This window comes from Oryzias latipes, chromosome 18, assembly GCF_053564925.1.
Source record: "Oryzias latipes strain Hd-rR chromosome 18, Olatipes_Hd-rR_3.1".
In the NCBI taxonomy this organism is placed as follows: domain Eukaryota; kingdom Metazoa; phylum Chordata; class Actinopteri; order Beloniformes; family Adrianichthyidae; genus Oryzias; species Oryzias latipes.
In genome coordinates, this window is record NC_136254.1 from 19,640,669 (window position 1) to 19,655,416 (window position 14,748).

The 14,748-nt window shown below is 40.1% G+C and overlaps 1 long non-coding RNA gene across 1 annotated transcript in view; it reads right to left on the minus strand.

The window, feature by feature from the left end:
- Positions 1–453: 453 nt before the first annotated feature.
- LOC144987158 (uncharacterized) overlaps positions 454–14,748 on the minus strand; it is a 49,060-nt gene continuing 34,765 nt past the window's right edge. Inside the window, exons 2-3 of the long non-coding RNA XR_013651036.1 lie at positions 3,268–3,422; positions 454–3,187 (exon numbers count right to left, since the gene is read on the minus strand). This is a non-coding gene — a long non-coding RNA (uncharacterized LOC144987158). The remainder of the gene's footprint in view (positions 3,188–3,267; positions 3,423–14,748) is intronic.

Below are 14,748 nucleotides of genomic sequence, written 5' to 3' on the forward strand. Positions count from 1 at the left end.
TACGTCATGAAGTAGGAAGCCAATTAGTAAAAGAAAATGACCCCTCTCAGTCAGTGTGAGGAGGGTCAATCACTCTAAAGGAATATTCAAAGGCATTAAATGGGCTCAGGGAAAAGAAAAAATGAAAAGCAGAGAGAAATGTGTTTTTTTACATGTCAGCAAGCCCCGAACATCATCTTAGGACTCTGAACCCAGAATACCACGTATCTCACTAATGAGTCCAACATACCATAAAAAGCTGTTTTAAGCCTGCAGTATAATTTCCTTTATGGGATGATTTTTTTTTTCTTTCTTTGTTTTTGGGGGTGGGGGGGTGGGGGATGAAAAGTGCAACTCTGCGGCCTCAAACCCCTACCAATCACATGTGATTTTACCTCTTTAAATAAAGTAATGCTAAATGAATGACAAAAAAGATTGTGAAACAGTACATTTTCAATCAAACAAAAAACAACTTTTGAAAAATAAATAGTTTGTTTTTTTCCTTAAGGTGAGCCCTCGAAGAACTGGACAATAGATTCACATATGTTAGTACTATCAATTTTTTTACTTTTTCCATAGACAGTAGTAAATAATTATTATTCTTAATAAGCTCTTTTTCATATAGTTAATGACATAATTAAACTGTAAGCTATTAAAATTACCAAAAGACTTGTGATGGGTCAAGGTGTGTAGGTTGTAAGTATGGCATAATGAAAATGTAATAAAACATCAATAATTTTGCAAATTCTTTTGGAATTCAGTATAAACAAAAAGGCCCCTTACAGCAAAAAGGTCCCAGTTCAAGTCCGGGGGACCTCTCTGTGTGCATATTCTCCCTGTTCATGCGTAGGTTTTCTCCGGGGACTCCAGCTTCTGAGCTTCGTAGGTTGATTGGTTACTCTAAATTCTACCTGGGTTTGAACAAGAGTGTGTATGGTCGTGTGATTGCTGCCCTGCATCAAACTGGCGACCTATCCAGGGTGAACCCTGCCTTCGCCCATGAGTGGGCTCCGGCCACTCCAGCTAAAACAAAAGGTGTTGCAATTTTGATTTCCATCAACAGTCTTTGGAAAAATGAGTACTGACGCTAACACAAATGTTTTCTCACTGAGCAAAAAGAGAACTAGTTTAAGTTGGAAGAAACAAAAATATTTCACCCTCAAGTGACCAAGCTATTTTACTGACTGCAATGACCGAGTGGGGTCATTTATGACCCACTTGTGCTCTGTACAGGGATCCTTATTATGAATGGCTAGTTGGGGGATTTATCACACCGAAACTACTCCCTGTGTTTAAGACAGGTTTTTTATAATGATCTAATGTAATATGTGTTTGCTAATAATACTTTTATTGCAAAAAAAATAACCAAAACACAGATTTTAACCCTTGTGCTATCCTAGGCACTTTAAAATTGGGAGTTGGGTCATCTAGACCCACTAGACAGTGCGCTGAACCTTTTCTCTTCAATGATTTGTGATCTTTACTGGTGTCCATGGATAACATGAAAACTTTCCACCTGTATCCACCTTTGTCATGGTAGGAAGAACACGTCAATGTAAGGGTGGGGTCATCTAAGATAGCACAAGGGTTAAGAACGACATAACATTTATTTAGACAGTCCTTGTTCCAACCCACTCAGAACACATTCGATCAATCTATGTTACTACCATGTCTGTGTTTGATCACCAGCTTGAGGTGCTGCAGCTACTGGAGGGACATCATGGTCAGATTCTATATCAGAATGGTCTGACATCTCAGTGATATGATCATTATTGTCCGATGCTGACTCATCTCCATCAATGGAGCTGTTTTTATCATCACTTTGGGCTTGAAGTATTAGTCTCAATGCTTCGGCAGCTGTAAATCTTGCTAGCCTAGGTCTGTTGGCCATGGTTCACTGCAATACAATATAAAGTACTGATTAGAAGTGGAACATTTTAATGAAATTGAAAAATCTAATGTTTAAAAAACAGTGCTTCTCTTCGGGGTCATAAATGACCCCACAAGAGTTTGTGATGACAAATTGCCTTATCACTGCAAAAAACTATGAAACTGTGTAGGATTAGTAGACTGACAAACTCATGGTGAGAAAAAAAATTCGGACAAAATATAAAGATCTGGCACATTAAATGATATGGCCCAGTCGCTTGAGGGTTAAAGGTCCTATATCATGAAAAATCAACTTTTTGAGCATTTAAGTGTATTATAATGCATCATAAATTCCATAACAAAAAACAACCCCTGAGCGATATTTTGATCCATTCACTCATCTCTAAATATTCCTCTAAAAGCCCACGCTCTGAGCACTAGCCCTTCCCAATCCACAAAAACAAGTGGGTCCTCACACCATGACATCACAAAGTGAGGAGCACCTGCCAGCGACCACCCCCAGATTCTCCATAGAGCTAGCAGTGATCATCTAAATGCATTTTTAAGGGTTCACAATAAGCAAATCCATCTTTGCAAAAGTTCAGATGTTTGTTTTTGTGGGTGAAACGCAGATTGATGTCATGAAATGGGCGGCAACCACAAGAAGCAATAGGCGGTGCCTCAAAGATCTAGTCATCTTACTTCTAGTTAGCAAAATGAACTGGGCAAATAACTAATATTTCATTTTTAAAAAATATGATTCTTTACTGTGCCAAAGGTAATATATTATCATGTATATGGATAAGTTTTATTCTGAAAGGCTTAAGAAAAGCATTATATATACCCTTTTAAGTAGAATAGCAAGGAATATAAAAGTCAAGATTGCCCAAAATAATCTGGATAAAATAGGGGTGTCCAATTCCAATTCCAGGCCTCAAGGTCCGGTGTCCTACATGTTTTCCAATCTGTCATTGAAGTGCCTTATTGGCCAAACAGACCTGATCAGGATAATTAACAGCAGATAAGGCAAAGTTGTCATGATATCACTAGGCTTGGCAGACCCAGATGCTGGAACCCGGAAGAAAACCCAGGAGAACGTGAGGTAAGTAGGATGATTTAATTTACAGAATGTAGATTTAGTGGCAAAATTGAAGGTAGAGTTCAGCTGGTGAATGGCAAGATGCGGATCAGGAATCTTGGCTTGAAGACGAGGCGTAGCTGGAGGGTACGGCAGTGGCAGATCTGGAGGGCTTGACGTGAACTGGGTCTGAGGCGAAGACAAGGAGCATGGAATGATCAGGTGACGATAACCAGGTGAGCACTCGTGAGACATCTTTTCCTGTTGATGAGATGTAAGGAGAAGATTAGCAAGAGGAAACAAAACATGAACAAGATACATGAAGCGACCAGACAATGCACCGTAGAGGAAGAACAAACTGGCGATGAATACTGGAACTGGAACTCCTTTAAAAGGGCTGGAGGCTAATGAGGTGAGTGGTCACAGCTGGTCTCGTCAGGAACAGAGCAGACATGAGAGGGGGAGGTGAGCTGCCAGAGGCACCATGACAAACTTTCTGAAAAAGTCAGGAGGCAGTGTGACACCCCTTGGTTAAAAGTTTACCAATTGAAGAAATACAGAAACTTTTTTTATTCAGCTAACTATAAACTGATGAAGAGTCAACAGTCAGAAAATATTTTTATTGCCATACCTCTTCCAGGGTCATTGTTATAGCATATAAGACATTTACGTGCTAAAATCTTTCAAATTAAATTGGTATTTATTCAAAAAATATGTTTTTTAATATTTGATTTCCGAAAAAAATCATCTTATTCAGGATTACATAAAAAAATTGGGATGTATGTCGATTTTTACCATCTACTGTGGAACTCTACTGATGTTCTATACGTTGGTGAGGGCACTGTTGTGTACCTATTGAAGACGTAACGATGACGCTCATCTTCTCAGCTGTAATGAAACCTCATTTATTGTCTGGTCCGTGTCTGACCTTCACAAAACTGATGAGTAAACAGCCACAGCTGCAGTTAGGAACAAACTTTGACGGCTCACTTTTTTTTTACAGCTCAAGTTATAATGAAATGTTTACAGTTGGATCAAGATGTCTGCTTCACAGATTATTCTGTGGAATACAAGGGGGTTGTAATTCCATGGAGTATCAAGATGATATGAGTACTTCTATATAAAACCAAGTTTTCATATGGTAGGCAGTGTAGCAAACACTTTTCATGCCCAATTTTCCTTTGAAAGTAGTCTGAGGATATATCAATTGAGAAAAGATAACACAACTGCACAGTAGTGCAGGAATGGAAACTGGAATTAGATCATTAAAGATGCTACAACCCACAAAAGTCAAGGCTCATTGTTGACCAAGTATCACTCTGTCTTATTGGGCAGCTTTGCTTAACCTTTTCCAAATCACTCACCACAATAGAGGACACATTCATATTTTGAAGTCTTCTTATTGGTTTGAGACATTTCAGAGCTCTAGCAGCAGCAGCAAGAGTGCATCTAATAATACCAGAGCCTAAAAATACACAGGTAACTCTCTTTGCTAACCGCAGGGACCTGGTTTCACCATCCACCGAGGGAGCTCGCTGACTAATGAAGTTGGGAAGCTTAGAGCAATTAGACACATCAAAGCTCGAATCTGAAAATTAATTAGGCTCTCCTCTCATTCGGAAGGAGCATCCGCTTGTGCAGAAGCTAATTAACATACCGCCATCAAAACACGCAGGTGCCTGTGTTTTTGCTGCTTGGGCCACTTTGGGGGATGTGAAGTTGTCTTTTTTAGAGGTTGGGAGGGGTTAAAAATGTAGATATAGAAAAAAAGGCCTATCAGAGATTAAAAAAGATGCCAAACAGCTATGACTTAAATACTATTTTAAACAGCTATTTCTTACATGTTAATTTAGAATTAGTTGTTTTAAATTTCTGTGTCAAGGTTAAATCTTGTTGTTTTTTTTAAATTGTTAGGATTGGGTCTTTCATCAAAGAAAGGGTAACTTGTGATGTCACAACATGCAGCATCGAACTCAATGGTAAATTCTATAATTTCATTAGTTACTCCACTCCAGGTTATGCTTGGCTACATTATATCTAAGTGGGCAAAGGATCATTTGAGTAATGAAAAGCTCCTTCAAATATTCTCATTGTTGTCGACACTGCTTTTTAAATTGCTATGTAAATGAGCCCTGCCTTCCACACACATAAACATGAGCTTAAATACTAGTCACATCAATTTAGTTCCTAAAGGCCGTGTCACACAGCCGCTAAGTACATTTTGCGGATTTAGAACAAATGAAAATTGGACGTGATTACAGATATGGAAAATGTGAGATAAGTTGTCGTCTTCCACGCAAAATTTTCACAGATGTATCATAAATGAACCAAGTTAAAACCATGGAAAAAGAACAAATAAACTACACAAAGAACACGTAAATCAACATAAAAGCCAAATCTAGCCCATGATTCGTGCGTCAATTACATCATTTTTTTACGATAGGTGCGACGTGACCACAATATATGTTAGACATACATGGAATTGTCATGGAAAGCCACAAATTTGCATATGCATCTCGCAAAAATCATGCAAAATTGCGAAAGATTAACATAATATTTGCGTATAAACTTCGTGAAATATACAAAAACTGCATAACTCTCAATTGACCCAATATTTTGAGCAACTCAAAACAAAATTCACTTAAAGACTCATCATCCAAAACCCTTGACGAACATCTGCAATGAAGGATAAATGCAAGAAACGCTTATGAATTACATATACCATGCATGTACCACAAAAGCCTAAAATTTCATACCTGGGTGATGTGCAAAATGTACGTAAAGACTGTGACATGGCCTTAACCCAGGTGTAGAGGGGCAGTGTTGAACATGTTCTCCAACCAACCTGCCATCGAAGCTCTTTATTGGTTAAGCATTCCTGGTCCACGTAATCAGAAGGCGAGGAGACAGGGTTTCTGGAAAACCAGCAGGAGGCCGACCCTCGAAGCCTGGAGTTGATACGCCTGCCCTGACCTAAACCTGAAGATAGCCCCATCATTGCATGATGTCCAGTTGCCAAGCGCTAGACTTTTGACGATTGTTTGACATGGAAAGTAAATAAATCCGAGTCAGTTTACTAAGAGACCACTAGGGAGAGTTGGTATACAAACAAGCCCATCTTTAAAGTTAAGTTTTCTAAATTTACAAAAGAAATAAACATAATTGAAGCCTTACTATCAAATGTGAACCCTTTAAGACCATTGCTTCAGCCCCTGTGTTAACAGTCATTCATTTGGTTAATTATCCAACAGTTTACAAAATAATGTAATTCCAGGGGATTTTGTGGCATATAAAAGCAGCTTTGCCCTGATGTGCAACACTTTACAGCAGTGAAGTGCTTACATAATCAACAAAATGCAGTTAAATCTGACACAGAGAAAAGCAGTTTTGGGCCACTATAAAACATTACATGTTAGTAACTTGTTGAATAGTGGCACAAAGCTGATATGCTAAAGCCCTAATCTGTCCCCTACCCCTTCCCTGGTGGGGGGTGCGGGCCCCTTGGCGATGGCGGCCGTGTCCCTTGGGTGCCGGCTCCCTGGGCCCGGCGGTGCTCTCTCCGCACGGTGGGGGGGGTTCATATTACACCTGAGCCGGGGGTGTTCGTGTCCCTGGGGGGTGGGTCCTGGTCCTTGCCCCTGAGCGCTGGGCCCCGCCAAACTTTCAACATGGCCGAGCCTGGTCGGGCCATATTTATAACACCCCTTGTGGGCCACCCTTTTTTCCTCGGGGTTCCCCCCTCCTGGGCGGGGGCGGCGGGCCCCTGCCTTGCTCCTCCCTGGACCAACCGTGGGCCGGATGGGTGGCTGCCTGGAGTGCGGAGCGGGTCTCCCTTGGGGGGTCCTGGCTCGTACCTGGGGTTGGGGCGGGGGGATGCCCGGAACTCCTGGGTGGTGGTGGGGTGCTTGTCTGGGGCTGTGGGCGTCCTTCTCCGGTGGGGCACTGCGTTGGGCTCTTCCGGCGCGGCGGGGGGGGTGCTTTCCTGGCTGGGCTGGGGCGGCGCTCTCTTTCCCTCCGCGCCTCCCTGCTCTCTGGCTCTGGGGGCCTCGCGGCGGTCCTGCTGGCCCTGGCCTGGGTGGCGGTCTTGGTCGCCCGGGGGGCGGTTGTTCCCTGCCTGTTCCCGTGTGGCGTTGGGGGAATTCCGGCTGCCGCTGCTGCTGCGGCGGGGGTCTGGGTGTAAGGGTGGCTGGGCGCTCCTCCTCCTTCTTTTCACATTCCACCATCCATTTTAGAAGAACATAAACACTCACCTGAGCACAGGTGTTAGCTCACCTTTGCACTTATAGTTTGCATGATTGAAGGAATGAAAGATTTCACACTAGTTGGTTTAAAGGCATAGGTATGCGTTCGTGAACACTATCTGTTTTGTGTACATGTTGACGTGAACATTTTTTGCAGCTAGCAGGTGTGTTGATAATATTTGAGTGTGTGTGAACAGGCCCCGCCCTTTTTGTACTACATTTGAACTGTACCGTAACGATAAACAACCAGTAAACCTGTCTGCTCTATGCTGCTTCATGGTCTTACCCCCCCCTCTCACTATCACCCCCCCCCCCCCCCCCCCTCTGACATCCCTCCCTCTTCTTCCCTTCTTTCCTTTTCCGTCCGGTCCAACACCAAAGATTTTCAATCATGGTTGAAATGAATAAAGTTTGGCCTCAATTACAAAAGGGGTTTGTTCAGTCACACCTTTGGTTTGTCGGAAGATTAATAACCCCTCTTGTTAAAGAAAAAAATATGTCCAACACAAGAGGCCCTCAGCTCTCATCTGCCTGCCTAGCTGTTGGACAGGACAAGTAAAAAAAAAAAAAAAAAAAAAAAAAAAAAATGATATGCTAAAGCCCCAGTCTTTTATATTGTTTCACCTTTGTGCTATCCTAGGCACTTTAACATTGGGAGTTGGGTCATCTAGACCCACTAGACAGTGCGGTGAACCTTTTTTCTTCAATGATTTGTGATCTTCACTGGTGTCCATGGATTACATGAAATCTTTCCACCTTTGTCATGGTAGGGAGAACACGTCAATGTAAGGTTGGGGTCATCTAAGATAGGACAAGGGTTAAAGAGATAACTGTGCAAATGGGACTCAATCTTGGACATTAAAATTGCTTACTCCTATGCATTTTCCAATAAAGCCTTTTGCTGTGTCATTCATTTATTTAAATATATTTGGGTTTGTCAGGTTTTTTATAATATCACATCCAGCCAGAAATGGTGATGATCTGTCACTTAAAAGAAAGTCTGTCAATTGACCTGAGATGAAACAATAGAACATCAATTTTGTATTAATTTTGCTTCATCAGTTGTAGTCAAATGTCCTCATAGATACATTGGCCCCTGTATCATGAGTGAACAGCTCACAAACGGTCCCCATTAGGCATTAAAAACAGGACAAAACACACATAAACACACTTTTTTTCATCACTGTTAAGGGCAAGGTAATCAGATCTGCATTTACTGCATTATTGTTTAAAATAAACTACAACAATAACAGAATTATGTTTTAGGGTTTCATTTTTTTTTGTACAACGAAAAATATATATAGTATAACTTTGCACTAATCTGTTTTGTGACAGTAATCAGGGCTTTTTAACCCGCATCCTCGTCATAATATATTAATCATGTTCTCTCAGTCATTCTGCTGTGAAAATTAATGTATCCCAGGTTTTTCCTTTCAGCTGCTCTTTGATTAATGAGGCTGGTTCATCATTGTGCTGGAAAAGAGAAAATACATCCCAGAGAAAGTTCCTCAAGTTCCTCAACTACCCATGTCCATCATGGCAGCAAAGTCTGTGGATGGCGCTGTCAGGCAGAGTCACTCTGGAGAAACGGGGAAGGCATTCAAGCTGTGGAGTTAATCTCTCTGAGGTGGTAATGATTCAAACTTAGAAGGCAACAGGAAGTGAGAAGTACAACTCTGGTTTTACAAGTCAACACAGTGGAGACCCTCAGGAAAACAAAGTTCAGACTTGGGGTGAGAGATAAATCCCAGCTGTAGACAAAGCCTATATTCTGTGTCCCTGCAGTTTTGCTCTAATCTGTCTTTCTCAGCCCTGTAAGCTATTAAAGGCCAGACAAAGCAGTCCAAAGTTAAGCACCCTGTGGGGAGATCTTATTTACAGTGTAACTGCCACTTTGACTGCCTGCCACCTCTGTCTTGCTCCTGTGCTTCCACGTTTATCCCTCAGTCTACTATTTTTTTTTCTTCCTTTCTCTTTTCGGCTCCTCCATCTGCTGCTGCGGGCTTTTAATCTCAGACAGCTAAAATTCCATCTTTCTGTTTGTCTCACCAGTTTGAAAGGCTTTGTGTTCAACTTCTTATTTCTCACTCGCCATTTAATGGAACTGTTGTTCAGATTGAGGCATATCCCATTAGTCAAGACCGAGAGTGGAGAGAAACGTCAGCAATAGGAGGCCGATTTTTTGACCATGCCATGCACTCTCGCTGTGGCTAAGGTGGCATTTTGGATCAACAAATTTCCAATTAAATAAAAAGTCGGGATGTAACCTAATCAGTGAGGCTGTTACAATTAATCAACTTAATTGATTAATTGATTTATATTCCTACTATCCAAACAGATGTCTGAGGGAAGTTTTTATTCAAATCAAATTGATCTATACCATTATAAAATCATTTCAAAATTAAATAAATCGATTGTCAATTTTGAAAAAATAACATTTTTATAGAGAGAAGGTGGGTATATTTTAAAATAATGGAAAAATGACCAAGTGCATCAGAGTGGACAACACACGTGATGTCAGCAAAAAATGATCAAGCCATCATAACAGTCCAATGTGTGGAAACACTTTGAATTTTGCAAAGATATGTGACCATACGATGTGGTAGAATGTTCTATTAATATTCCCTTTGTATTTTTTGATGTGTAAAAACACCAGTGGTCTGAACTTCATGAAACTAAAATGTGAATGGATTTCCCATTTGTTTGTACACATATTTAATTTATACTTAATTATTTTGCAAGTCACACTGGTTTAAATTTTGACTAAAACTATCTTGGATCGATTTTAAGACCGTGTCACACAGCCACTTTCCACATTTTCCATGAATAAAATTTCGGTCTTTCGTGAAACATGCATTATATACGTAATTTAATATCGTTTCGTGGGTTCATCATTTGATGTGTGCAGATGTCTTTTGAGGGTTTTGGCCTATGGGACTTTGGGTAAATCCTAGCCTAAACCTGAAAATAATCCCTCACTCAAAATGTAACCAAGAATAAAGAAAGTCCAGTGTCCAGTGGCCAAGCGCTAGACTTTTTGAACAAGTCACAGAAATTTCACGCAGTTTATAGGCAATTATCATGTAAATAGAGATACACAAATTGGTAGCTTTCCATGACTGTTCCATGGAAGTTTATTGGACTTTTTTCTTGCAAGCACCACCGATGTATAACTTTTATACCGTGTCTATCACGTTCACATTACATAATTGATAAACAAATCACTTGCTTATAAACAAAATTGCTTATAAACAGCGCAGTAATCACGCACAGATCATGTTCTACGTAGATTTACATGTTCTTCTTGAGGTTTATATGTACTTTTGTGGTTTTAATGTGTTTCATTCGTGATTCTTTTGTGAAAATTTCATGCAAAGACCACAACTTCTCCCACTTATATTCACATATGACCAATTTTCATCCATGCAATATCCGCAAAACATACACAGTGGCTAAAATGGCCTTTAGATCAGTGAATCTGATCGTTTAAAGGGAAGCAGTGTCGACTGTGAATTATATCAGCAACCACAAATTATGAATCGAACCAGTGTTAAAATGAATTGTTACATCCCTACTAATCAGAGAGCCATTTTCAGCTGTTGTTGTCATCACATACATTTAAATAAGGTTCAACTTTCCACTGTCGTTTTAAAAAATATGTTTTTCCAAGCCCTAAACAGAAGAAATGGTACACCTGTGCAGGAGAAATAGTTCAAAGTAGAGCCACAAGGAAACAAAAATCAATACTGTGATGCTTAGCTTTTCTCGAAAACTGTCAGCAAGAAAATGTACCCTGGGAAGTATTCATCATTTGCATACCGTAGTATGTTAAAACAGCCTGACACAAGTAATAAAAATGTATTAGCTCAGGACATGGGTGGGGGTTGTTGTGCTGAGCATGTTGTCTTGCAGTGCTGAATAAGCGAAGACTACGAAACTTGCTCCCGGGTTCATGACACGATTCCACCAGGAGCTGATCTTATAACAGTGAGACTGACACCTCGTGTGTGGTGTTACTGCCAACACAACTCCCACCTAGGCACCTTTGTGCTTCGCCAGCCTGAGATTGTTGTGTTGTTTTTTTTTCTGTGTACCGCCTAAGGCTGCAGACTCTGTGTTGGTAAACCATCCTATTCAAAGAAATGCTGGGAAAAAAAGAAAGTTGTCATAGCAAAGTGTTTTCAAGGAACTGACACATGAGAGTGTTTAAAGAATTTTTGGGTGGAAAAGTGTTTATGGGTTTTGTGTTAAACTGTGCTGTTTCCACAGGCGGTGTTTCAGCAACAAAGGGAACAATTATCGCTGTTTATGCCCGGCCCATTTAACATGCCTACTATCTATAAATATTAATAGGTGCATTAGAATAGAGACTGTTGACTTGGACTTCGGCCTGACTAAGTTCAAAATGATCTGTTTTGTTAGCAACGCTCGTGATTTTTTTTTTTCTTTTTTTTTGCATGTAATCATTAAAGCCAGCTAAGCATGATGCACAACAAATACGTGTTTCATTCATGTGTTTTTGTTGCAGGCAGCTGAGGGAAAATTGGGAAGCAACGCCTAGCAGATAACTAAAACTCTCAAACAATATGAGACATATGACATTTTAAATACAATCATTGTTATGACTGAATAATAGAATAGAATAGAATAGAATAGAATAGAATAGAATAGAATAGAATAGAATAGAATAGAATAGAATAGAATAGAATAGAATAGAATAGAATAGAATAGAATAGATCACAAAACAGTGGACCAGCTCTACATCCTCTTTGGGATTAGGGTTGGTGGTAGTTCACCGTTCCAGTCCAAATGTGTTTTGTGGCTCTGGAGAAGGTGTTGGACCGCATCCCCCGCGGTGTCCTGTGGACAGTACTCTGGAAGTATGGGATGCAGGGAACCTTCCTGAGAGCTGTCTGTATGACTGAATCCGGAGCCTGGTCCGCATAGCCGGGAGTAAGTCGGACCTGTTCCTGGTGCATGTTGGACTTCGGCAGAGCTGTCTTTTATCAACGATTCTGTTCCTATTCTTTATGGATAGAATTTCTAAGTGCAACCAGGGCCTGGAAGGAGTCTGGTTTGGGGACCACAAGATTTCCTCATTTGCTCTTTGCAGAATGATGTTATCCTATTGGCACCTCCAGCATGCATTGGGGGAGTTTGCAGCCAAAAGTGAAGCGGCTGGGATGGAGATGACCGCGAGGTTTGAGGCCATGGTTCTCGACCAGAAAAAGGCAGTTTGCCCTCTCTGGGTGGGTGGAGTGCTCCTGCCCCAGGAGGAAGGGATTAAATACCTTGGGGTCTTCTTCTTGGGTGAAGGAAGATTTGAGTGTGAGATTGATAGGCAGATTGGAGCACCAAAAGACCAATAAAGCACAATCTTTTGGATCACCAAACACCTAAAGATTTGAGGATTTGGTGAAACTCTCATCCACGTCGTGTCCTCAATATTTTTTATTCTTTTCAGGAGTTTCCCCATGAAGATGAGCTACACCACACAGGAATAAATACATAATTATCACTGTGGATTATCATTTTTCAATCCACACCCAGCAGCCAATCAGAATCGAGTATTCACCTGGACCTTGGTATGACTGAAAGATAGTAGCCTATCTGTAGCATTAATTAACAGCAAACATATCTGTTCAGCTGGTACAGGCCAACAGTTTTGCTGATTAATTAAATAGTAAGTGTCAAGTCATTATGCCCCACCTGAAAGGGGAAAGCATGAAGTTTTCCAAGCAGGAATTTACACACCATCCAGACACACTTCTCTGTTCTGTTTATTCAATTCCTTGAGAGGTTTAAACAGTAGTGGCGAGGTGCTGGTTATGAATGTATGGTGAAAAACCTAAACAAGACATAATATTTTATTAATTTTCCACAATAAATACAACAAAAAATATATAACATTAATCAACAGTTAAATTCATGACTCCATAATTAATTAAATTTACATAATTAACCCCTGTGCTATCTTAGATGACCCCACCCCTAACATTGACGTGTTCTCCCTACCATGACAAAGGTGGATAAAGGTGGAAAGATTTCATGTAATCCATGGACACCAGTGAAGATCAAAAATCATTGAAGAAAAAAGGTTCAGAGCACTGTCTAGTGGGTCTAGATGACCCAACTCCCAACGTTAAAGTGCATAGGATAGCACAAGGGTTACTTTGTTAAAAAGTTAACTTCATAGTTACCGGAATTCATTGAAAATATAGCAATAAAAATATTTCATAAATAGCAGTGCTCCTGTAAATGACATTCAGTTATAGACTAAACAAACATTTGCGCTGACGTGGCAGCTGACGCGGAAGCGCGCAGCTGGCGCTTTAGCACACAGCGTATCACCATAACTATGCCCCGCATTATGATCAAATCTTACCGGCTGCCTCCGTGGTTTTGATGCCTGTAACCACTTTAACATTGGGATTTGGGTCATCTAGACCCACTAGACAGTGCACTGAACCTTTTTTCTTCAATGATTTGTAATCTTCACTGGTATCCATGGATTACATGAAATCTTTCCACCTTTATCCACCTTTGTCATGGTAGGGAGAACACGTCAATGTAAGGGTGGGATCATCTAAGATAGCACAAGGGCTGTTAGTGGAACCAGGTTGAGATAAAACATTTGATATTTTGAAAATCACATCTTATTTTTGTACCTTAAACTCGTTCCAACCATTTGCTTTACAACAAAGCTTCACTAGTAGATGGTTAACAAACTGCTAACAACTGACCTGTACAGTGTGAGTTAATATACCAGTTAATCATTATTTATTAGCTTGTATATGTTATATCGACGTTGTTGTAAACTTGGAATTGATCCTCATATACAAATAGTTAAGAAATGAGGAAAAGCTGTAACTGTATAGTAAAATGCCAGTAACATGTATCAAATATTAAATGATTCTTAACAAGTCATTTGTAAGTAATTTATTAACAGTTTATGATCTGACTAATTAATAAGGTACAGTTAATTAATATACAGGTAACGGGTCATTTGTAGCTCACTAACTAAAAGCTTGTTAGTCATCTGCTGTCCATCTATAAGATACATTTATAAATCCTTAAACTGTTAACAGTGATATAAAAGTAATTTATACCTTGACAACTAACATTTTAATAATGATTTGTTAACTAGCTATAACGGATAGTTATTATAAAGTTTTACCTGCTTTTCTACCTTCCTTGAAAGGCCAAACACTCCCATTTACCCATTCACACACTGATGGCGGCTCCGCTGCCGAACACTGGCACCAGAGGCAAGATAGTGTTCACTGTCTTGCCCAAGGTCACTTTGACTCATGGGAGGGCAAGGGGGGCATCAGACCTTCAATCTATTGATTTTTTTATTCTTTTGTGGCAGAAATAAAGATTTATCCCCTTTCTTTTGTAGTTTGAGTTACTTTCCCAAGTTTTCTAAAACTATTCACAAAATGTTGAACATTTTCCTCTACTAGTTGTCATCCAAAGAGTAAAAGTATGGGAGAAATATTGGAAATGTTCAGTCATTTTGAAACGTTCCTTGTGTGAAAGTAAAATGCATAAAAAAAAGGTATAAATTGAAAATTTCCA